The sequence below is a fragment of the Apis cerana genome, linkage group LG2, assembly GCF_029169275.1.
Source record: "Apis cerana isolate GH-2021 linkage group LG2, AcerK_1.0, whole genome shotgun sequence".
NCBI classification, from domain to species: domain Eukaryota; kingdom Metazoa; phylum Arthropoda; class Insecta; order Hymenoptera; family Apidae; genus Apis; species Apis cerana.
The window spans coordinates 7,966,577-7,989,972 of record NC_083853.1 but is presented as its reverse complement, the minus strand read 5'-3'; the positions used below and the strand labels follow the sequence as shown (position 1 = coordinate 7,989,972).

At 42.6% G+C, this 23,396-nt stretch overlaps 1 protein-coding gene across 10 annotated transcripts in view; it reads left to right on the top strand.

Moving 5' to 3' along the window:
* Positions 1 to 23,396, top strand: part of LOC107996810 (putative mediator of RNA polymerase II transcription subunit 26) — a 286,687-nt gene that overhangs the window by 89,190 nt on the left and 174,101 nt on the right. The window contains exon 1 of one of the 10 annotated variants that reach the window (XM_028666280.2): positions 11,795 to 12,105. The exons of 8 other annotated variants lie outside the window; for them this stretch is intronic. The gene's annotated coding sequence lies outside the window, so the exon portion shown is untranslated. Of the gene's footprint in view, positions 1 to 11,794; positions 12,106 to 17,496; positions 17,859 to 23,396 lie in introns of those variants that run through there. One more of the 10 variants, XM_028666281.2, reaches the window with a different exon arrangement.

Here is a 23,396-nt window from a genome sequence, read left to right as displayed (position 1 = left end):
ATTGTTCGAGAATGGATTAAATTAGTGTTTATTATTGGTGGCGTGAAGATGCAGTATTGGAAATTGAATTATTATACCGTATCGTAGTCCATATAATTAACCCATTCTGTTTAATTGGCGTTTATCTAAAAATACATACGTACATTGGAATATATTGTTAAAATTTCATAATATCATCACAAACTGATGCCTCGTCTTTCGATATTCATTCCATCGATCAAATCAATCAAGATATCAAAAATATACAATATATGTATGTACTTTTATAATCTACGATAAGAATATCGACTCACCTCATTCGTATACCCCGCAACAATCGCGCTCGTTCGAAACATTCCCGTCCGTCCCAGAAAGGAAATTATCCAGGAGACGTCTCGTTGGATTTCTCTCGTTACCGCGTCATTCCGGATGTGAAAATGCTCGCGTAACCGGTTCTGAATTTGCATGTTCGTCGCTCGGAGGCAGTGGGATAGGTTCGAGCCCGGCCAGCCACGGCTCGAAGCATCCTCTCGCCACCATCGCCAAAAACCGCCTCGCATCCATTTTAATGGATTCTCTCTCCACGTGACAGAGAAGGACAGTTGTTCCTTCTCCCCCCGCGGAATAGAAGGACGCGCGGCGTTTGAAGACCGAGAAGCAGATAGAAGGATAGACGCGTAGTTCAACGTTGATGTCGTTGTAACGCGACTACGTGGAATGAAGAGAGGAGACGAGGAGAGGATAGACGTACGTAGTTGCGAATTCGAGGAGGAGGAGGGGGAGAGCGATGCGATAGGACGTGGTTAAACGTGTAAACGTTGCACTTCCACATTCGCGGGCACGTCATGTAGCACCCGGCTACTTTGCCTAAACATTTGCTCGGTGCTTCACCTGTTAGAAGCCTAACCCTTCGCTGTTTCATTAAATTAGGAGGAGGCTGGCTGGTTGGTCGGTTCGAAGGCTCGGCTGTACACCGTACTTCATATCTCTCTCTCTCTCTCTCTCTTTCATCTTTCTCTTTGGTATCCGCGAAACCGCTGGAAACTTTCGCTTTTACCGTCATTTTATAATTCATGGCGTCGTCCTGTCGCTCGAATGTAACGCGGGTCGCCTTTCGTAACGTCGTCGTGAGCGAAAGAGGGTACCACATACTCTCTCTTCTTCCCTTGTTATCTTTCTCTCTCTCTTTCTGGCGCATTCCTCTTGAAGTTGTCGTTGCTGCGCTTTCGTGCCCCGTGCGCGAGTCGCTCGAGCAAACGGAAAGGTAAATCATGCATTTTATTATCGGCTGCGAGGGATCCCCGAGAACTCGTGGCGTTCGTTAGAGAAACCTAAACCATCGGTTGATTCTCTCTCTGCCTTGCTCTCTCTTTGAAACAGGCGTGGGGAACGACGAGATGGGCTTGACACATATTTGTCTCGGTGCCGTTCAAACTTGCCGTGAGTATTTTTAGTATCTCTCGTGTAGCTTCCTCTTCCGTCGACAGCGCTACCTGCTGGACTGCACGTGATGGAAGACCAAAGAACGGGGTGAATCGTTATTAGTCCGCTTTGAACGGTTGCAAGAATCCCGATTTGTTTGGTATCGCAGTTGCGCAGAAACTGGCAGGGTTGTAAAGGTGTACAGGTTCTGTTTGATCGTTGTAATTTGTAACGTGTGGATTTTAACGATTCCTTTGCACATCGAGTTTCTTTGGTACGTTGCTGTATTTACATTTGAACACGGTGTTTCATTCCTGTTTATATTTCGTATTCGTATCTTGATTTCTTATCAAAGGAAGATGTAAATGTAGTAGATGTTGTTAGAAATTTTACAGAAGTTTTTATATATTTCATATCTTTCATGATATTATTTTTTATCAATAGATAATTTAATTGTATCATCATTATTAGATTATCAAATACAGTTAAAGGTAAAGATATTTTAGAATCTTTTAATTGTCTATATGTATTATTTAATCAAACGGATTTTAAATTAAATTAAATTTAATTATCGATAGATGCTTAAATAAGTGCAATGTAACATTGCCAAGAACATATCTTGAACGTTTAATATCTTAACCGGAATAAGTTGGAAGTTCTACCCCATTACGTCCAAGCATGCTGTCCCTACCCCATCTTTGCATCACTATAATACTATGCCATGCTGCCTGTTCCATGCGATGTACCTTTATCTTCTCTCTCTCTCTCCCTCTCTCCCTCTCTCTTTCTCTTTCTCTGTCTATCTCTCTCTTCTCTTCACCATAAAGCGTCCCTTGGCCTTCCCCTTTGATTATTTTCCATAGGCGTAGAGGCTAATTAAAATACCTTCTTGGCCCTAGATCGATCATGGGTCCAGCCCCTGCTCTACTTATTATATATTCTCCTTTTCATAACTATTTCATTGATGAGATATCAAAATTTCAAACGTAAATTTTTAATCATTCCTAGAATAATACTACTCTCACAATTACCTAAAAGAAATTAAAGATATTTAATAATTTTTGAAAAGATTTTTAAAAAGTATCATAAGTAAAAAAGATACTAAATACTAATAGATATCATTAAAAAATAATCACTGGATATAGCAGATAAGAAAGTAATTTTCTTTATGTTAGATTATATTTTTTAATTTTATTTAAAAATAAGTGGAACACAAAGATTACTTACATATCCTTTCAAGAAATTGGATGATCGTCGATCCTCATTATCTTAAAGGCGAGCTACGCCAATGGCGAAGGGTTGAGATCGACCGTTGGTGGGTGTCTCCTCTCTTTATCTCCTTGCACAGATTTTAATATAAATTATAATCTAATGTCGTTTCTTAATACCTTTCCATCCCCCCGTCGTCCAACGTCGTTCTTCCTACCCCAAAACGGCAGGGTCATTATTAGGGATTTCTCATTACGCGATCAATCATTCCCAGGGATCGCGAACCTAATTTCTTGCATCAATTAATATCGCGATGCCAAGCATCGACAGAAGATCGTCGACAGTGTTCCTTTTCTTACCCTTCGATCTCGTCATCCGTTATCCTTGTAATATCCGTGTCTCGTTTTAATGTTATGCGACAGTTATTCTCGTCACATTTATTATTTCGACGTCTATTCTGTATCGTAATCCGTACATGTCGTTGATTGGTGATTTATGTTTCTTGAAATGTGTTTCAATAATTGGCCAAAAATTAATACGAAGATCGATACATGCTAAAAAGAAAAATTTATGGATGTGAGTTTAGAATTATTTCGAGAATATAATATATGTGTTGTAATATATTTGAAACTGTTGCAAATGCTCTATATCAATTTTTTTTTTGAAAATGAATGTTATCTCTTCCTCACAAATTATTTCTCATTTTTCGTAATTTTAATCGAAAACCAATTTATTTCCTGGAAAATTAAATTTTGGTATTAAAATTAGAAATATATTTCTCACGGTTCCAATTTCAAAAAATAACCGAAATAAATCCTTTAAGAACACGATCTTCATCCCATTTCCTCGATTCCAACCCAAATTAAAGCATCGATTAATTTAATCCAATCAATCTTTCTTATCTATAAAAAAATCCATCTCCTCCCATCACTCTCTATAAAGCTTCCATTTGACCACACAATCTTTGAAGATTATACGACGAGACAAAGCAAAAATTCCGGAGCGGAGATCTACGAGGTTGATTTCGCGAAGAGCTTCTTCGACGCCCGGAGGTGATAGGAAGGACGGGGGCAAAAGATAGAGAACAAACCGATGGATTTATGTCTCGAACCAGGAGGCATCATCGTTCTCTCCCCGATAGATATAGGGTGGGACCAGATATAACTCTGTATCTCTATCTGTGTCCCTCCATCTCCCTCTCTCTCTCTCTCTCTCTCTCTCTCTCTCTCTCTCTCTCCCCCCGTTTCTTCCTCTAGTGTTTACCCTGGTACGCAACGCCCCGAGTTCCCGTATTTACGTACAAATACACGCGTATGGATACGTACACGTGTCGTTCGTGTTTGCTTTCTTATATCTGTAGCCGTATTTCGTCTTGTCTGGCCTCTGAATCGCTTTCCAAAATCATATTGGTCAGTCCTTTTGCAGAATTTCCAACATTTATAACTTTTTCTCTCTTCCTGGATTCATTCCAAATTCTTTCTTGGAATATTGTCTTTGGTTATGTAATTCTGATCTGACGTAATTAGATTGTGAATATTTTTTTTTTATGGAAAGGAATGTAAAAGAAGTAGAATTATGGTTACATGTTTGAATTTTGAATGCGATGAATATATATAATCGAGGAAATTTTAGGGAAAATCTTATTCAGAAAATTGGTTTTAAATAATCTTTCATGATATTTTTTTGTTATTATATTATAAATAATGAATTTATCCAATTCATTATTTGTTTCGTGGATTTTTTTTCTTTTCTAATTTCAGAAAAAATGTTGTCTAAATAATTATTTCTGTATTTGATATGGATATTATTCAGTCGGATCAGCAATTAAAACCAATGATAAAATATAAATGTTTCTATATATAACGTTTAATTAAAATTCATCAATATTAATGTTGCCATGTAAAAATTGAAAAGTGGAAACTGGGAAGCACGGAGTACGTTTATTAACAGGTTTATGAACAGCGACAGGCAAATGTCAGTGACGCTCGTTAGCAATAGTAAAGAGGAAAAGTAATAAAATACGCGATAAATGGCAGATGGACGTAATTTTCGAGTAACTTTCACAATTTTTATTCCTTAAACGCGATCAAGATATAACATTTCTTTCTTTTCAAACTTTAATTTGTAATTTGTAATAACGATTTCGAAATTGAAATTCGACAGAGGTAATTTTTATGAATTATCAAAAATTGTTCGAATATTTTAATCAAGCATCTAGTTTCCGCTAGTTATCGTGCTCACGTTGATTTCCTACCCTTATGGATTATTGAAATTTTGAAAAGTTGCGGCAAGTATTAACCCAGATAGTTAAGTACGACTGCGAAACGGTACTCGTATTTCAGTTTGCAAACTAGTTGTTGAAGGAATTCGAATTTATTTTTTTCGCTGTTAATTATTTTTCATTTTTGTTTCAATGAAAAATTCATGCATCCTAAAATTACAAATAAATATTTTCCACAATTCTTACTAAGACAAATAAAACAGCGAACGATGCCTAAAGTATTGAAAAAAAAAAAGAAAAAACAGAAACGAATTTCTATTTTTCCTTCTATTGAACGCTTCCAAGACAAACATTTCAACGATGGTTAAATGCTATCCAAAACTTTTATTCCAATTCTGAATCAGAACCAATTGTTAAAAAACCATCGCGTATCTATTAATGCCCGGTAAAATTGATTTCCACGCGTTTTTTGAAAAATGTATCCTCACCTTTACAACCGTTTTCAATCGTTGAGAAAATATTGCCCGTTCGACGGAATTAATTGCCGGAAGGGTTGGAAACATAATACAAAACTTTCGTGTATTGAATCCGACTTTTTGTTCGCATCGTTTCCCAAATTAGGAATACGATATGATCGGCCGTGTATTTTGGAAATGAAATATCTGTTTGCCTCGGATTGTTATTCAAAAAAAAAAGAAAAAAAATATGGCGGGACAAAGGGATTTGAAAGAGCGTGTCCAACTAATCGTGTATTCTTCCACTTTTTTTTTTTGACTGCAAGAATGTACGCGTTTCGGTGTTCCACTCGCTCGAAGTTCGACTCATTGAACTTCAGCTAAGTTATTCTTCAAACACAATGAGCAACTTAGCGACCTAAGTGATCTCAGAAGTTCGTAACTCGGCCCGCAGTAAATATTCTCCAAGTTAAATTCTTAACTTCGATGCAGAGTTGTGGGCTACCCGCGTTGCTAGCCGCTTTCTTTGTGGTCGTTGCATATCTTCTTCTCTTTTTTTTTTTCTTTTTCTCTATCATATTTTCGGTACTTCTTAAGCTAAACTATGCAAGCTAATCAGGAATGAAGATGTTGAGATAGAAATCACCAATTTATTTATTGCAGCAAATATTGAAGCATTCGAAAAGAAAGTTTCATCTTCTTCGATACGCAAACGAAAGAGATTAAATTTAAAGTATTAAAATAATTTTCCTCGGATATTCTTGAAATTATATAATCTTTTTCGAGACAGATTTAACACAGTGAAAGAATTTTAAAATGAATTTTAAAATTTTTAAAATGCACGTTCAAAAAAAAAATTTCTTCAATATTTCTTGTATCATTTCACAAAGATAACGAAATGTTTCGCAAGAGAATAGCAGCACACAAAGAGAGAGAAAGAGAGAGAGAAATAAGGGTAACCAAACTTTGGATTTTGAATTTTGCCGTTCCTAGTAATCCGGTGGCTGTTTTATTTCATTCTCGGCCATTAACATAATTTCCTTCTGCATTTTTCCTACTTTTGGCCTGCATTTGCATAATTGTACGTCCACTACTGTTGCTCCTCCTCACGTTCCCCCGTGAAAAAATGAATGCATACCGGCAAACTCTTCGAATAAAACGCGAACGGTTAAGGGCTGGAATTTCCATATCTAAAAAAAAAGAAAAAAGAAATCATTTAACATGTAGCGCAATAAGGGTTGGAAAAAAGGGTTTTTCGTGTCTCTAATCCGTCGACAATCAATCTTCCTAAAAATTGATCAAAATTACTTTCCACCCACGTCTCCAGGAAACCTAATCAACCAACGTACAATCCTCATTTCCATCGTACGACACGTTCGTCCACGCCGTACTTCCCTAGCAAATCTTCTCCCGGGTCGTCGAACGGGTAATTTCGCGAGTTGGGACGTTTATTGCTCGTGATGGCCGAGGACGCGGTGACAATAAGGGCAAAAAAAAAAAAAGAAAGAAAAAAAGAGGACTCGAAAAAAAGAAGAAGAAGAAGAAGAAGAAGGGATCCAACGATCATCGGAGAAAGAGAGTTAGGCACGATTAAGGGCGAAGAGGAGGAGGGGAAGGGGAAAGAGGGAGGAGAGACGGATGGCAAAAGGAGCAAAAGGAGGTGGAAAAACGCGGTTGGCGAGCAGGAAAACTCTTTCGAGGCGGCCACGCTCGGGAGAAGAGAGGTTTTTCCTCAGAGCGCGCGCACGTATGTATGACCACGACCACCTACGACGACGACGACGACGACGACGACGTCAACGGCGACAACGGCAAAAAGTTAGAGGAAAGTAAGCCTACCGTGGGAGGCGTGGATCGTGGAGCTTTTCCCCGTGCTACCTCCCGGAAAGTTGCTCGACGAGCTTTCCAGAGTGGGGAAACACGCGTGCGCCAACGAGACGTGGCAAGAGTGACAAAGCGCGGTGGATGCGAGGGAGTGAGACGAGGAGAGGGATGGAAAACCGGTAGAATTTGGTGGCCAGGATGGCCGCGCGGGGAGGAAGGTCGGGAATCGCCGGGGCAGGACTTCAGCACTCCTCCTCGAAGATCGGGGACGCGAACACGGTTTTCCTGCGTTCGCTCGTTTTTCGAGAGAGAGAAAGAGACAGGGAGAGAAAGGGCTTCTTCTCTCTTTTTTTAAAGGATGATTTTTCATTTTCTGCGACGTTGCTTGAATTTGGGAAGGATTGGATGGGATTTTTGTTCGGAGGGGATCGAGTATCGTTCGATTTTGCTCGAATTTGGGAAGCGTGGTGAATTTTGAAAGTTTCTGTTTGATTTTGATATATCGCTTGGAAGGAAGGAAGGAAGGATAAGTGAGTTTTTGGGGGTTGATTTTATTTGATACTTTTGATTCGATTTGAGAGTTTGCTTCGTAGGGAAATAATGATACTTGTAGATGGTTTTTCATAGTTGATTACGATAAGATTGGTCAGACTTGAGGAAAGTTTATAATATGGATAGTAATTGGTATTAATTAGTGTGCTCTATCGTTCGACTGTGATAATAGGGAACGCTTCTTCGAGTCGTTAACATTTCACGCGGAAGAGATTCGGGTTTGGAAGTTTCTCGTTCGAGTTCTTCTTTTTAGTTCGTAGTTATTAGGAAGTTCGTCTTGTTGGGAAGTAGTGGTATAATCGGCGGTAGAAGATGTCTGACCAGCTGTGGCTGCATTCTCAACTCGTAAGGGAATGTTGATTGAATTAAGATTTTGCGATGGTTCTTCTGTCGAGAGTGGATTCGTTACTGTTTCTTTTGAATGAATTCTCGTAAATGGTTACATTTATTAAGATTTATAGGTGAAACTTTTTCTTTTCGATGATGGAATCTTTTAATCATCATGGTATGATTTAAAGTTGTCGGAAGTTTTAAAAATATTTTAAAAATTAATATTTTGATTACGACACGATTCGTAATTACTACATTTTGCTGAAAAAAAATTTACATTTCAATAATGTTTCATAATGATTGTTGCGAGAAAATGTTGATTTAATTTTAACTTTAGGTTTGCTCTATGCTCGAATGTTTATTCAAGAAAACTTACTGCAACATTTCTAGCAATTATACAGAGGTTAAAGTTAATCAACAGAAATATAAGGGGCGCAACTGCTTATGACGTGTAAATACTAATCGCATTTACTAATGACGACGGCGGAGGAACGAAGAAGGAATTTAAATGTCTTTAATGCCCCCGTCTTAAACTCGTTGAATATAGAAGATTCTTAAATCTTTTATATTCTTGTACCTTGCTGATATATATTCGAAGTATCAGTTGTTTATAGAATTTTATTATAGAGATTTGTTATAGAATTTTTCGTGTAATTTTGTACATAAAATGTGCGAATCGTTTTAATTATCTTTTATTAAAAAATTGCTTAAAGTTTGCTCGATAAAATGTCGCGGATTATAGTGCATACTTTAAAGCATTCTTTTAATAAAGATAAAATAAATTGATTACAAAATTATTATAATGTTAATAATAGGATTAAGAAAGATTCTGAATTTTTTGTAATGATGGTAAGATTATCGTTGCATTTTTGGATTTTAGCTCATATAATTTCTCCATAGTTTATTCTTCTCTCTTATAATAAATCCGTCATGTTTCCGCCTTCTTCGCGGTTTTATGTTTCCCCCGCGTAAATTTTCTAGTGGATTTTCAATTTTACCCCTCTCTGTCTCCGCGAGCCTCCGCGTGTTCGGTTGCAGTTTCACAGCGTGGAACTTTTGGAGGAAGTTGAAAGGAGCAGAAGTTGCCAACAGTCGAGGAGAAAAAGGAGCGAAAGAAAGACGAAGGTGGAATGGCCACTTCATTGGTGGAACTTAATCCACTTAATAGATTCTAAATGGAGCAGCTCTGATCTGGCAAGACACGACCGCTTCTTAAACGGAATAAAAACTTCTTGTTGAGGGGCGCAAGTAGTCGAGTCAACGTTTCCTTCCAAATTGCGTTTATGAATGAAAAATATTGACGAATCTTTAAATCCTAAGAACGTATTAAAATTCTTTCAATTTCTCTCCACTTTTCTTTTCAAATTCCATGATTCATTTCACAAATCTATCGCCGCATTGACTATCGCATAATAAATTCTGATTTCTTTCTTTTAACATTTTTCTATTCAGAATAACAAAATTAATCGGATAATCGTTCGTTCGTACTTTCATCATTTTATCGATATCCAAATCATCCAAATCTTTCGACAACAGCAACGAAAAAAAAAGAAAAAGGAATCATCTGTGGCAAAAGATGGAGGTCACGGTACACAGAGATAATTATTTGGTACGATCCGGCCGCAAAGCGACGCCTCGTGTAAAATATGAAATTCTAAACGGACGAACCTGTGTCCGTCACTGCAACACGTTGCAGCCTCCGAAAAATAGGCGCATCTTCCTCTAACGGCGCATGCAAACTACACAGAGCCTGACGATCCGTCCGTTCATCGTCGTCGATAAATATTCAGTCGTCAAACGGAGGAGGGGGAGAGAGTAGGCGCGGTGGTGGTGGACGGAAGGAAGGAGGAAGGAAGGAAGGAAGGTTGGAGGAGCGCGTTGGCTCGCTCGTTCGCTTCCTAGGATCGGGGCTGAAAAATGAGTTTATCCTGGATCGAGGCGGCCGATCCGGCGGAGCTCTCGGACAATTTCGAGGGAGCCGTCGTAGATACGTGCTGGTTGCTTGCTTTTGACGGTCTCTCGAGCAGGGCTTGGTGTATTGGTGCAGCTTCAAGGGGTGGTGGCCAAAGGGAGAGACGCATCGGTCTCCGTAGCTAATTTATGACTTCGGAGGTGAATTTTGTGCAGGAAACACATCAAAGTTCGGTCAATGCAACCCGTGTGCACTCAGACATGGGCACACAGTGTACACGTACACAAGTGTGTACACGCGTGTACATACGTTTATATATATATGTGTGCGTGTGTGTATGTATGTGTGAGGAGAGGGTTTAAAAGGAGGAGGGAAGCAAGGAGGAAGTGGGAGAAAGAGAGAGAAGCTTCACGGACGGTAAAGCAACCACGGGCCGCGCTCTAACTACGTTAAAAGTTTTAATATTAGTTTAGTCGACGGCCACGGTAGATTGAGACGTAATTCCAGGTAATACCACGGTTCTACGAGCTACTTCCAGCTAATACCGAACGAAACGCGTTCTACAAAGGACCCTCCAGCCCCCGCGCTCCTTAATCTGCATTAAACTTGACGTTCGGTAGCCCGCCTACCGTCGACGAACAAGCTGTTGTCCGCGATCATAAGGTATCTTCGGTTTTCCACTTACGATTCCGCCAAAATTTCGCGTCCCTTTCTTCGCGGATCGAGTACTTGAAAGGATCGTGGCCGTGCTCGCTGTCTTCGAGCCGGACTTTTCGTTCTGAACGCTCGAACTATCGAGGTTTCGAAACATGGTGGTGTAGGTGGATTTTATCGATCGAAAGATTGCTCGAGGAATATGAATAGAGATCAATTTCAACATTTTTTCAATTATTTCTTTGGATTTTGAAAACGTTATCTTATATGAGGTCTCTAGATAATTTAATAATTAATTTTCGTATCAGTTTCTCGCAATTTTGTTTCGATCGAATGAGGAACTCTTTAGCGCGGCAACGAAACTCACGGTAAAGCTCGGTTCCTGCTCGTCTCCAAGTGGAAACGAAACGCTTGACGGTTACCACAGTTCTCCACCGTCTTTCCACCGACGATGGTTGATATTCTTCCTCGCGAACGAAAAGAAACGATGCGGTCTCCTCGACGCTCTGCACGGAGTAACAGAAAAAAATGCACCTGCGACGGGTAATAATTTGCGCCGTCCAGGCAGTGTAAGGGATGGGGCGGGCCTAGAAGGGGAGGCGAGGGTGGCTGGAAAAGGAAATAACTCGGAGGTGGACCACGCGTTTTGCTTGGAAGCTCGTCTCCGTACCAGCAAAATCGTACTACGCCCTATCTTTCTCCTCCTCCTCCTCCTCCACCTTTATCCGCCTTTCTCTCTCTCTCTCTCTCTCGCTCTCTCTCTTTCTCTCTCTTCTCTTCTTCTCTTCTCTCCACTCTCTCTTTCTGCCCGTGTAGCCCCCCCTGCCTTCCTTCCTCGGAGGCGAGTCGATGCGTACGTACGAACACAAGCGAGAAAAGTTTTACTCTCACCACCACCACCTCGTGGTAGCGCACATCCAACCACCCTCCCGCCTCCCTCATCCTCCTCATCCTTCCGTCTCCGTCTATCTCTCCTCCTCACCGTCTGTATTTCCTCCATCTCTCCGTTCCACGCTCGCCGCTCTTCTCTCTCCTCTCCTCTAATCTAACTCCTCACGAGCGCACACACAGCCGCGCAACTCCTGACGATGTAGCAACGCGGCGGTCCTCTCTCCTCACCAATACCAGCTCGAAATCCTCCTCTGGCTCCTTCCACTTCCACCTCCGTCGCCTCTTCGTTCTCCACCTCCTCTTCCTCCGGCGTCCTCCTACTCACGCTGCCGCCGCCGTTCTCTCGCCGTGCACGACCTCTCGGGGTTGCTCGTGGAAAATCGCCGCTCCTCGCCGACGTCGCAGCGCGCAACGTTTGGACGGATCTTCGAGTACGGCTGGCTAACGTCGATCACGGCTCCCATCACGGCCTATCCTCCTCCCGATATCGCGCGTTTTCTCATCTCTCAACCGTGGCCAACCGTGATCAAGGATCAACTTGCTCGATGACGCCGTTTCCGCGCGTCTCTCCGCTCGCGCGCGGATCATCCACCCTTCCTGCGTGCTGCAGGATCCATCCCGCGACCGCCGCCTCTTTCCTCGATCGAGATGAACGAGTAAGTACCAACTTGTGTTGAACAAATGTTGTTTGTTTTTCTTCGAGATCGATTTTATAAAATCCATCTTTTTGATAGAATCGTTGATACCTTTTACACTTGGCAGCTTCTTTTCGTTTCGTTCGGATAGAAGGATTCAAGCGAGAAACCCACGATTCGTTCGATTGAGCACGATTGAGAGGATACTAACGTTTGGTTCCTCGTTCGTTTCATAGATAATTCGGTCACGTTGGGACGAGTATTAAACGATAACGTATTTTCTCCCTTCGATTAAAATCTAAAAATTGTGAAAATTCACACACACTTCGTTCTCGCCAAAAAAAATCCACCAAATTTCAAAAATTCACTTACGTAATTATCCAAATACCCTCTATTCTCCTAATTACAATATTCTTCTTAAACATATGTTAAAATCCACTGGGGGAAAAGATCCCATCATCCACGTTCCCGATCCCGATCGCATCTCCGCTCCGTTCGCGGCGTTCCCGCGACCTGGCGCGTTCCTCGCGGCGGCAAGTTCGTAGGCTTCCGCGTGGGCGGGTAACCGGTGCACTTGGAATTTGATTTTCGTCAAAGTTTCCAAGGTGAACTGGTCGCAGAGGCGAGTGCGCGCATCTGCAAGAGTACATACATACACGAAAACCCCGACTGGGGGGCCACGAGGGGGACCGAGGATGGTAGGGGGCCACAGGAGAGGAACAGAAGCGAAGGGCGAGGGGTGCTTTGGTCTCGAACTTTGTTCTTGTTCTTGCGAAGAACTTCGACTCACCTTCTCCTCTCTCTCTCTCACTCTCTCTCTCGCCCCCTCCCGCCACCACGGCTCGTGCCATTGAACAAACTAGTCCGCTTCAACGATAGTTACTTCTTTCTTGTTACGCGGCTACCAAGTTTCGCACCGAACGCGCCGCTCGAGAAGGTTGCGGTGAACTTGGTAGGAAGCCCCCGTTTCCTACGTTCACTCTCGCTCTCTTTCTCTCCCTCACTCTCACCGTGCTGCCGCGTTTTCGGCCACGAAGGATCACCGTGATACGGGGTTAACGACAGCTGGCGCGTTTCGCCCCGGTTTCCAAAGACAGAAGAGGGCCGATCAAGGCCAAGTACGAGACGAGGACTTCTTTTGCCTCCAGAGTTTCTTCCCTTGGTCTTGAGTTCAGTTAGAGAAAGCTTGTGCTCGGTTACTGATTCTCTTGGAATTTGCTCGAGGTGATACGATATGCGACGAGGGTAGTTCGCGAGGATACTTTTATTGGAAACAAGTTATGTTTTCGATTTGAGAGCAGCAGGACTTTGCTTGAAATCGGTGTTGGAGAATATTATATAGTTATTGTGGATTATTAATTAATTGACGATCTCTTGTGCTATTTTATTCATTCGTTCTTTCATATTTTAAATTATTATTATTCTTGATATAATTATATACATATGCGATGAATTATATATGCGCATACACGTGTTGCAAATATTTATGAGAAATTAGAAACATAAATAGTATAATCTCCAACCACGTATACAGTCTATCCGAGTGATGATTAATCGAGAGTTGAATAAATCCTTAATTTGGAAAACCGATTTCTAAATTCTATTCAAAATTTATACTCTCGCGCGTTTAAAAAATTTTTTTTCCAAACCATCCACCGATCGATTCCTCGCGAAACAACTTTTGTCGGCACCCACAACCAACTTTACCCTCGACACAGACTCGTAGGTAGGTTCGAACGAGGGATGATTAATTACACCAGCTTCTTAAGAATTCTTCTATCACCTTCCGTCGCTGTGAACGAGAGACAAAAGGGGGGAGGGAGAGATGGTTCCAGGGAGGGAGGGGGAGAGCACGCGAGGAGAGAAACCGAGAGAGAGAGAGAGGGTGAGAGAATGAGAGAGAGTTAGCTGGTAGGGGAATTGTTACCCGAAGTTTAAACTTGGTTGTCGACTGCCGTTAACAAGGTTTGCCATGGGGCTGGTTCAGTAGTGTCTAGGTCTCGGGGTGTGCCACATCTCGCGCCCATGTTCATTCCGCCGTCTTGGCTTCGTCATCGAAAGTACCGAACACTTGTCGTATCTCATTTTTCTGTTTCGATCCTTACGTGGAACGAGTTCGACGTTCCACGTCGCCGACGGTGCACGTTCGTGTCAATGAAGTAATCGGTTTCAGTCCCACGGTTGGGACTGTGCGAGAGCTTCTTGTGTTCGTTCCTTTTTTTTTTTTTTTTTTTAATCCGATGTGCTGGTTCGAGTTGAAAAATTGAATTAAGATGGACATGGTTTGGGACAAAAGTTTGTGTTTGGTGACACGTTCGCATACTCGAGATGTAAGTGTTTGTTTCTCTTTTCGGATATGGAGGGTGCGAAATGGAATGCAGTTTTTGTGGACACTGCATTTGGAGCTGATTTTTGGTTTTGATTTTTTAACTCTACACAGTGAACCTCGGTTAATTAACCATTGTATTTTATTAATTGTTATTCAATATTATTCGAGGGTTAATTTTATTATAGTCTTATCAATTCATCGGATTTTATTTCGAAATTATTCAATTCCCAAGCGATGATTCACGAGTTTGAGAAACATTTGGCAATCTGATTCCAAAGATAGATTTCCTCTCGATGACACCGGCTCAAACCGTCGGATAGGTTCGAATCGGGTAGCGCACCCTTCCGAGGAATAAGGGTCGTCCTGGAGAGCGTCCGAAGATTGCAGAGCAGGGGGTTGAATTTAGGAGGAAGAATCGTAGTGAAGGAAGCAGTGGCGGGTGAAAACTCATCCCCTGCGTATTCGTTGATTATATCGATTCGAGGCCTACCTAACGGAATTACGTTCAGAATGGCCCTAACCTCGCACAACCTTAAAGGCAAAGTCCAAGAACCATCGCCCGATATTTTCCAAAAACATAAGATTTAAAGCAAAAGTTTTCTAAACAATGCATTAAATATTCCGATTTCTCTAATAATGTGACTTTGCTGAAAAAATGGAAAAATAATTGTAATTAATTATTTGATTAATTGTTTCATCTTCTTCAGTCTCTTAGATTTAATATTATAATTCATATTGGATATAGAATTCATTTTTCTTTTCAAATTAATATTTCAATACGCATATCAATAATTAATAGAATATGATTGAAGTATAATTAAAATATAGTTTGAAAAATGCTATTAAGCAAGTTTGAGTTGGAATGATTGATAGCTTTTATGATGATTGAAATAAGTGCATACACAACAAATATCGTTTTATCCACCTGTCAACTAATTTACACATTTTTCCATTACTTTTTTCTACGTTATTGATTCATTCGAACGAATCTAAACAATGAAATTCCCACGATAAAAGCTACGTGCAACGCGTCCTTTAATTTTATACCTCGTATAAAATTAAAGTATGAAATATTCGATCGAATATATTATTTCTCTGAAAAATCTATATATATATATATATCTCGTACACTCTCCCCAAAGAGAAATCTCCAAAAAATATCGTCCCAAACCGTTGGAAAACTTTTTCTTCCCAAGAAGGGGACCAAATTTTCTTCTCGAAAACACGGGCATCGAAAACTCGTATCCTCGTAAAAGATTCCTCTCCGAAGACTCATCCTCCGCCCTCCCTTCAAAAGCAACCGCCATCGCGCCGCTCGTGTATTAGCCGCTGTAACCATCGGTCGTTCGCACGATAGCGTGATCCAATTTGTCGAAGAATGCGATATCGCGGCTAACTGCGAGACGCGGAGGGCGCGGGACGTAAGAAGAGGGAGGGGGCGGGCTGGCGAAACGGCGGGGCGCGAGTCAAGGGGTGGTTTAAATATGGGTGGGGGCGAGACGAGGGACGGCGAGGGACGAGAAGTCGAGGGGGCCAGGCAATTAATACGACGCGGAGGCATGCACGTCGGCTGGCAACGGCGAAGGTTCGCTTCATTAGGGCCCGAAGCTAGGGCGGAAGGGTTGATTTTTAGCTTGGAAACCCTCCCACTGCCGCCTCATTGGTTTCCAATTATCGAAATGCCGTCGCCTTAAGGCATCCTCTCCCTGTCCGTCTCCTGTCCCGGATGCCTTTCCACCGTTCGTCGTAAATGCGCCGTAATTTATAGTCGAAACGTGCGAATCGTTTATTCCGCTCGAAATACGACCATCGGCGTTCCAAGGAGGGGGAGGGGGGATGTGTCCGATGGAGAACAGGTGACGTTACGCCGCGCGGCGTTCTTGCTTCGTGTTGTATAATACATATCGAAATTGGGAAATTGGTTACGATTTGAATTACGATCAGAATCGAGTTACGAGGTTGAATTCGAGATGAAAGGAAAGATGAAATAACCTGAGAAATACAATATCCCGATTTTAAGATGTCGCGAGAAAAATTCTCTCTGACATCTATCCCCTCTAACAACACCGCAAAAAATTGGCGAATTGGCAAGCATTCGTAAAAAAAAATAATTCAAAAACGGGAAAGAACTCGGCGACATCCACTCGAGGAGCCGTTTTTATCGATCACGGGAAAAGTAAACGATCGTAAAGACGAGAAACGACAAAAGAAGAGACGAAATAAAAAGACACGAGGATGAAAGAAGGAGAGGGAAGGGAAGAGAGAGAGAGAGGGACAGGATTCCGGAGGCAGTTTACCGAAGCGTCGCAATACACGGGTAACGTGAACGGAGAGATTGGAGAGCGGCTAAACGCCTATCGAGCGTGCACCACCCGCGCGTCGCTCGTCTACGGTTCCTCTCTTTCGTTATAGAGAATTTTCAAAATGCAACGGGGCGAAGGGTGTTCCGCGACGCCTGAGATCCTGGGAATAAAGGCCGGGGGATCCAAGCCGGCGATGGTTCTCCCGGTGAACCAGTAGAAATCCTGGAATCCCCACGACCGGCTTCCGCACCTGTTTTCCGGTGCATTGGAAAAAGAGGCGGGCGTTCTTACGCGCGGAGTCGGACAGAGCTAGGTGGCGCGAACCAGAAGAAGAAGAAGAGAAGAGAGCGGGTAGAAGGTAGCCCGATAGAAGAGAAGGAGGTTGAGGTGGCGGGTACAGAGGAGGAGGCGGATGAGGTGGATGACGAGGAGCAGTGGCGGCAGTAAGAGGAGAAGGAGAAGGAGGAGAGGAAGAGGTGCAAGAGACAGAGGAGGAGGAGGAGGAGGAAGAGGAGAGGGATGGCCGGGGTAAACGAAGCGGGGGTGGTCCAATCAGAGGCGAGTACGGGTGGGGCAGAATACCTCCGCCCTCTCCCTCGCGTTACCTCCTGCAACTCTCCTCATCCCCCTTTCTCCACGAGGTTGGAATCACCGCCACCTCCAACCCGCCACCACCACTATCCACCACCTTCTTCCTCCTACTCCATCTTCACCTCCTCCTACGTAACGCCTGGCCTCTCCTTCTCTCTGAAGCCCCCGCGGCTCCTGGCGGCTACCCAAGACAAGTGGCCGCGAGAGATTCTCACGGCATGAGCGGGGATCGTTACGTACGACCGACGGCGAGGATATCCACGGCCGAGGATTTCCACGGCGATTTCCGCGCGAGTACGCGTACCAACCCATCATCCACGACACGCATGCAATAATGACGCACGTCGACCTCGTGGAAACGAACCAGCTTGCAACCCCGACTGGATAAGACCGATCAACCTGTGTGATTGAACGACGACGAGGACATTTCCATTGTTTGACGAGAAAGAGAAAGAGAGAAAGAGAGGGAAAGAGAGAGGGAGAGAGAGGGAGAGACATTTCTCGGAAGGGAGAGTGGGACACTGTGCCTCTGCTGATCGCGCGATCCACTTGTAAGTAGGCGAAAACGTTGTTTTCATTTCACTTTTCAACAAACGATACCGCGATAATAATCGTGTTCCGCCGATAATCTTGCTTCTCTCCTGATTCCAATTCAACGGTGTGAACGGTTGGTGATCGACGAGTTTAATAGAAGAACGCGTTTTAAAAATTTATTTACCTTCCTCGAGTGATGAGTATCAGGATTATGTAACGAGTATACGAATCGAGGTATATAATGGTAAATCGTATCGCGTTCAAACGACCGCGCTCCGTCCGTGTGCCCTATAAACGGAAGCAGAACTTGCTTCCTCTCCCGATGAGATATAAATCTGGGGATGATCGTGCGAGGAATCGAGAGGGAAGAAAGGGGGAAAATAGTGTCGGGTGTACGGTCGGATAAACACCTGTGCGCGAGATAGAATGCGGAGTAATCGGGGAAAGGGGACGTGGATGGAAAAAGATAAAGAGACGGGCAACAGTGGGGTGTGCTCGGATTGCTCGACCAAAACGCGGATGATTCGATCCTTTCTGAACCATTTCACCCGATTTGCCTCTGTGAAATATCGCCGGCCGACTCGCGGCGAACTGCCACCATACGTGTACGCGTGTGCTTCGAACCTCGATCGTCGACGTTCCCATGAATTGTGCTGTTTTCCCGAACGTACTCGGACGCTTCTACTGCTTCTGCTCCACCGTCCCCGATAAATGCGCTACCTCGCCTGCAACAACAAGATATTCCTCTTTTATTTTTTTTATTTCCTTTCTTCCTCAATTGTCGCTTGTCTTTCTTGATTCAAATTAGAAGGAACTTTTGTGAATCGAAGTGTGACAAAATGGTGAATCTTGAAGAAATTTTTGATAAAAAATCACGTCTATATTTATTCTTTTATTATTATATTATTTTCTCTTCTAGATTCTTTTTTATCGTATCGTCATTTTTATCATTTAAAAGTCGAGGAATCTTTGTTATCTTTCTAAGATGTGCGAAGCGAAGTAAGGATTGTTATAAAGTTTTGTATAGAAATTATTTTTGTGACAGTTATCGGCGAATTGAGTCTCAGTCGGATCTTCCCAATGGGCAATACTTTTTTTTACGAAGTTAGATAAATGTCACGTAGAACGACAAAATGGATAGGACATGGAAGTAGGGCGATGAGATTATCTTGACCAATAAAGTGAATGGTTCGGAATGACTGCAATTATTTCGTGGCGCGTGTTGCCCGTGCCGATTGGGCAAAACTGTTTCGCGATAAAGGGAGATAAAGACCTTGAGGCCACGCGTGAATCTACCCCGAATGTTTCTAGAAATTCCTACGAGAAAACAAGAATACGAACAAAATCAAAATTGTTTAAAAATTAAAAGAAATAACAAAATAGTTGTAATAAATAGAATTTCGAAAAATAATTTCTGAAATCTTTGAAAAACATCTAAAATTCCTTTCGAACGAAATTATAAATTATAAATTATAAATCTTTAATTTCTTTAGTTTCTTTCGTAGGAATTCCAAAAACTTTCATAATTTTCACGAGCGTTCCTTATTTATTATTTTTCTCGTTCTCGGCCATTTTTATGGCCTCGCAATAAACACCATACACGGAGGCGAGATAATATGCACCATACCCTGGCAGAAAGTCATGGGAGGAGGCGCTTTATCGCGGCGACTCGCGCGTATACATTTATATTTAAGAGGGAGGACGAAAGTTTGCTGACAACATGGCCGACACGTCTCCGAGCTTTTCCACTCGCCACTCTGTGCTTTCATCGTCTGGCAAGGACGACCTTTATTCTATTCTCGGCGGTTCCAACGGCGCTGAGAACCGCCCACTTGCAACCTATCCCGTGAAGCAATTTTCGAGGAAAAAAGAGGCACGAGAGTGGCCACTCCGGCCATTATGGGGATGCTCGCGAATTCACCTCGATACACGCCCGCTTCGAGAAACTTCACCCGTCTTCCTTCTTTTTTTTCCACGCGGAACGGAAGCACTATGATATTCTTTTCAGACTTTTCCCTCGATTTGCGAGGGAATGCGTTCTTCTCTGAAAGAAAAGGCCTCTTGCGAGGCCACTGTTTAGTTTCGCGTGTATTTTACGAGATTGTAGGGAAAGAACTTATTGCAATTATTTGAAAAAAATTGTAGTTTCGTACTCGATATTATTAATGGATATTTAACTCTCGAAGATTATTTATCGAGGACGGTATGTACAGGCTTTGTACATTTTGCAATATTTACTGTATTTTTTAGAAATTAACACGTGCGCCAATAATTGTTAACAATGATTCTTTTACAGTAATCCAATTTTCTATACTTTGTTATAACATATTTTACAAATTTAATTTTGATCATTTGTCACGGATGCCGTTTAATCGTAGAAAAATATCCATTAAAAATAAATCGACGGGGGAAAGGACGATCCATCGTTCCCAATGGCGCAGAAAAATCGTTGCACAATCGACGACGACGAACACGAACAACTTCCCCGACGGACACGAAATACCAATAACGATACGTTACGGGAGAAAACGGTACACGCGCGGGAAATCAGAAGCGTTGTCAGTCAGACGCGAGTTAACAAGTTCGCGATCGACATGGCCGCGTCAAGCACGTCGAGCAGTTTAAGCACGCAGTCACGCGAAACGCGCACGACTGCGAGACACGCGAGCCACGCGTCGCGTCGAGAGATTTCGTCCTGGGTTAATCAAAGGGGCGCCGTGATCGCGGAAAAGCGGATGTATCTTTGATAATAAACGAAACGAGGAACGCTCGAGAGGCGAATGACGAATGGCAGAACGGCCGATAAAGGGGAATATAGAGGGGGCGGAATCAATGAATCGAAGGAGAAAGTGATAGCGCTTCGCGGTTTTGTGAATGAGAGTCGGCGCGTTAATATACTCTTCGCCACTCATTGATCGCCTCTCGTATTGTATCCATTGTTCACTGTCCGTGTCGTCGCAATTAATACGAACCCATTAGCGGCCCGACCTAACGTTTAATTGCGCGTTGTAGAAAACCTCGACTTCCTTATTAACAGATTAATAGGTGTACGCGCGACGAAAGAAGCACACTTTTTGTCGAAACTGCTTTTTTTTTCAAATATTAATTAAACTGGCACACGTTTCGTATTGAAGTTTTTTTTTTGATGATAGATTATTCCTTCACCACCGATTTTAAGGAAGGTAAAAATCGTTTTTCGAACGAAACCACAGATCTGGCCACAGATTTTTATCCCGCGCGTAAACCGCATCGACTTGCAATCCACCTTGGTTGTTTCCAAATCCATTCTCTTCCTCGTTGCTTGATGAAGATGAGGACACGGGGGGCGAAAAAGCGGGAAGAACGTAGAGCGGACGAGGAGAGAAGCGAGAAACTTTTCCCGTGCAAAGTACCACGCGGACTGGCTCGAGGTTATGAAATTCTGATGGCTCATAAAATGTAAGAAAATTTACAGACTTCGTCCCCTCTGCTTCTCTCCTCCTCCCTCTCCTCCTGCTCGAGCTTCGTCCTCTCTCTTATCGTCCGCTCCTTCGTTCCTCCTCCTTCGTTTCGCGGTGCCACCGCCGGGTTTGCGAACTGAACGGAAGAACGGCTGGAGGGCGCAAAAGGGGACGTTGGCGTAAAGTTTAAAACTCGTGGCAATCGATTAGGAAACGTTGGAGGAGAGGATCTCTTCTTCCCTGCCCCGCTCCGTTGTTTCTCTTCGACTGGAACCCCTTTCGAACCCCCGCGAGGCTCATTTTTGACGGTTAAACGTGTAATTCCGGCGGCAAGAGGCGACCTTATCCTCGATAATTCCGCCATTCCACGTCGATTTTCGTGGATTTTAACTATCCAGACGAGTGCCAAACGAGAGCGTCCCTGGTCACGAGTAATGAATTCCTGTGTGCGTGAAGTATTAGTTACGGGGTGTTCTTTTCGGCTTGCATGGGGATCCTCGTGCCAAGATTCCTTTATTCGTCGGTCAAATTGTTGCTGTTTGATGATGCTTGGGAAATGTTATAGATATTGGCAACCATTCGGTTGAGTGTCTTTAAATTGGTAACGGGGCTGAAGTTTTAAGTGGAGATTTAAGATGATTTGGCCATCGAAAGGGTCTTCTGATCGCTGTAAATCTTAAATTTTAACAGTGGTAATAAGATACGTTTGTGATACGTTCGAGGGAAAAGAAAGAGAGAAATTCTTTTTCCTCGCAATTTAATATTCCCTTGTTGACAGAATTTCATATCAAAGGATAGAATTGCTAAAGTCTCTTTCTCGTTCGTTTTAATCAAAATCTTTTCGCGTCGATCAGATTTGGGAAGGGGTTAATTAACAGTGGCCAAATGAATAAGACTTGATCAGTGGAAATTACGTGAGGAACGGCACAAAGGATGATGGTCCAACTATTTTCGTCTATTATCGGAACTTCTCAAATCACAGACCCTCCCCCTCTCCTTGTACACTCTTTCGAGTAATCTAGACGTTTTGTGGAGCCCTGCTTCTAGACGAGACCATCTCTCGGACTATTAGATGCCTAAGGGGAGACAACAATTTTAATCATCTCTCCTGATCGATCAGAATCGATCTCCTTTCTCTTAAATATTCTCTTGATTCCAGAAGATCCAAAATTAAATTATTCCAACTATTTTATAATGAATATAAATAGAACAACTTTTTCATACGTACCCAATTCGAAAGCGTATTTATTTCTTCTTCTTCTTCTTAATTCCCTTAATTTCATATAATAAAATTTTAAATTTAAAGCGTATATCTACGATTTTTCGACGAGAAGAGTATTCAATGATTTTAGATAAATCGAAAGAGAGAAAGAAAAAGAAATTTTTTTTATCGCCCCATAACTTTCTCGAAACTCGCTCATCATTATAGCCTGCTATTCGAGGTGAGAATCTATCGAGGAAATTCGACGAACAATAACACTTCCCCTCCTATCTTCTAACGACACCGGCGAATTGTATTCGGGGAAAATTTCCCGGCTGGATGTGGAATCTTTAGGCGGGCGATGCTCGCCAATCTCGCGCGTATAATTATGTATAAAGGCGACGACGACGACGATGACGACGACGATGGGGCCGGAGTTAGCGGAGTGGCTGATGGCGGTGATGGTGGTGGCTCGCCGCTCAAAATACGTCTAAATATTAATGAGCTGTCCCTGCCTACGGCGCACCACCTTCGTTTGGGCATTCATGCTTTCCTCAGACGGTGGCTACGTGTGAGTGGTCCGACGATACGCGTCCAAAAGTGTTGGTGTGTGTTGGTGTTAAATTAACGCGAAGGAGGGTCGGTTGCTCGTTGTTGCCCGTGTGACACACGAAATACCTGTGGAACGAAGTTTGGAAATAATATCGAATGATAATTATATATATATATTTTTTTTCATACGTGGTGGAAGCGTAATGATAGATATCCTTGATTCTCAATTTGTTTCCACGATTGATGGTTTCGCAGTTATTTAAAGTTATTTCCAGTTATTTAAAAGTGGTGGAAAATAACGTTGATCGATAGATAAATGGACATTGGTACGTAGTATCGGGGACAGTAAGTAATAGTTGTAG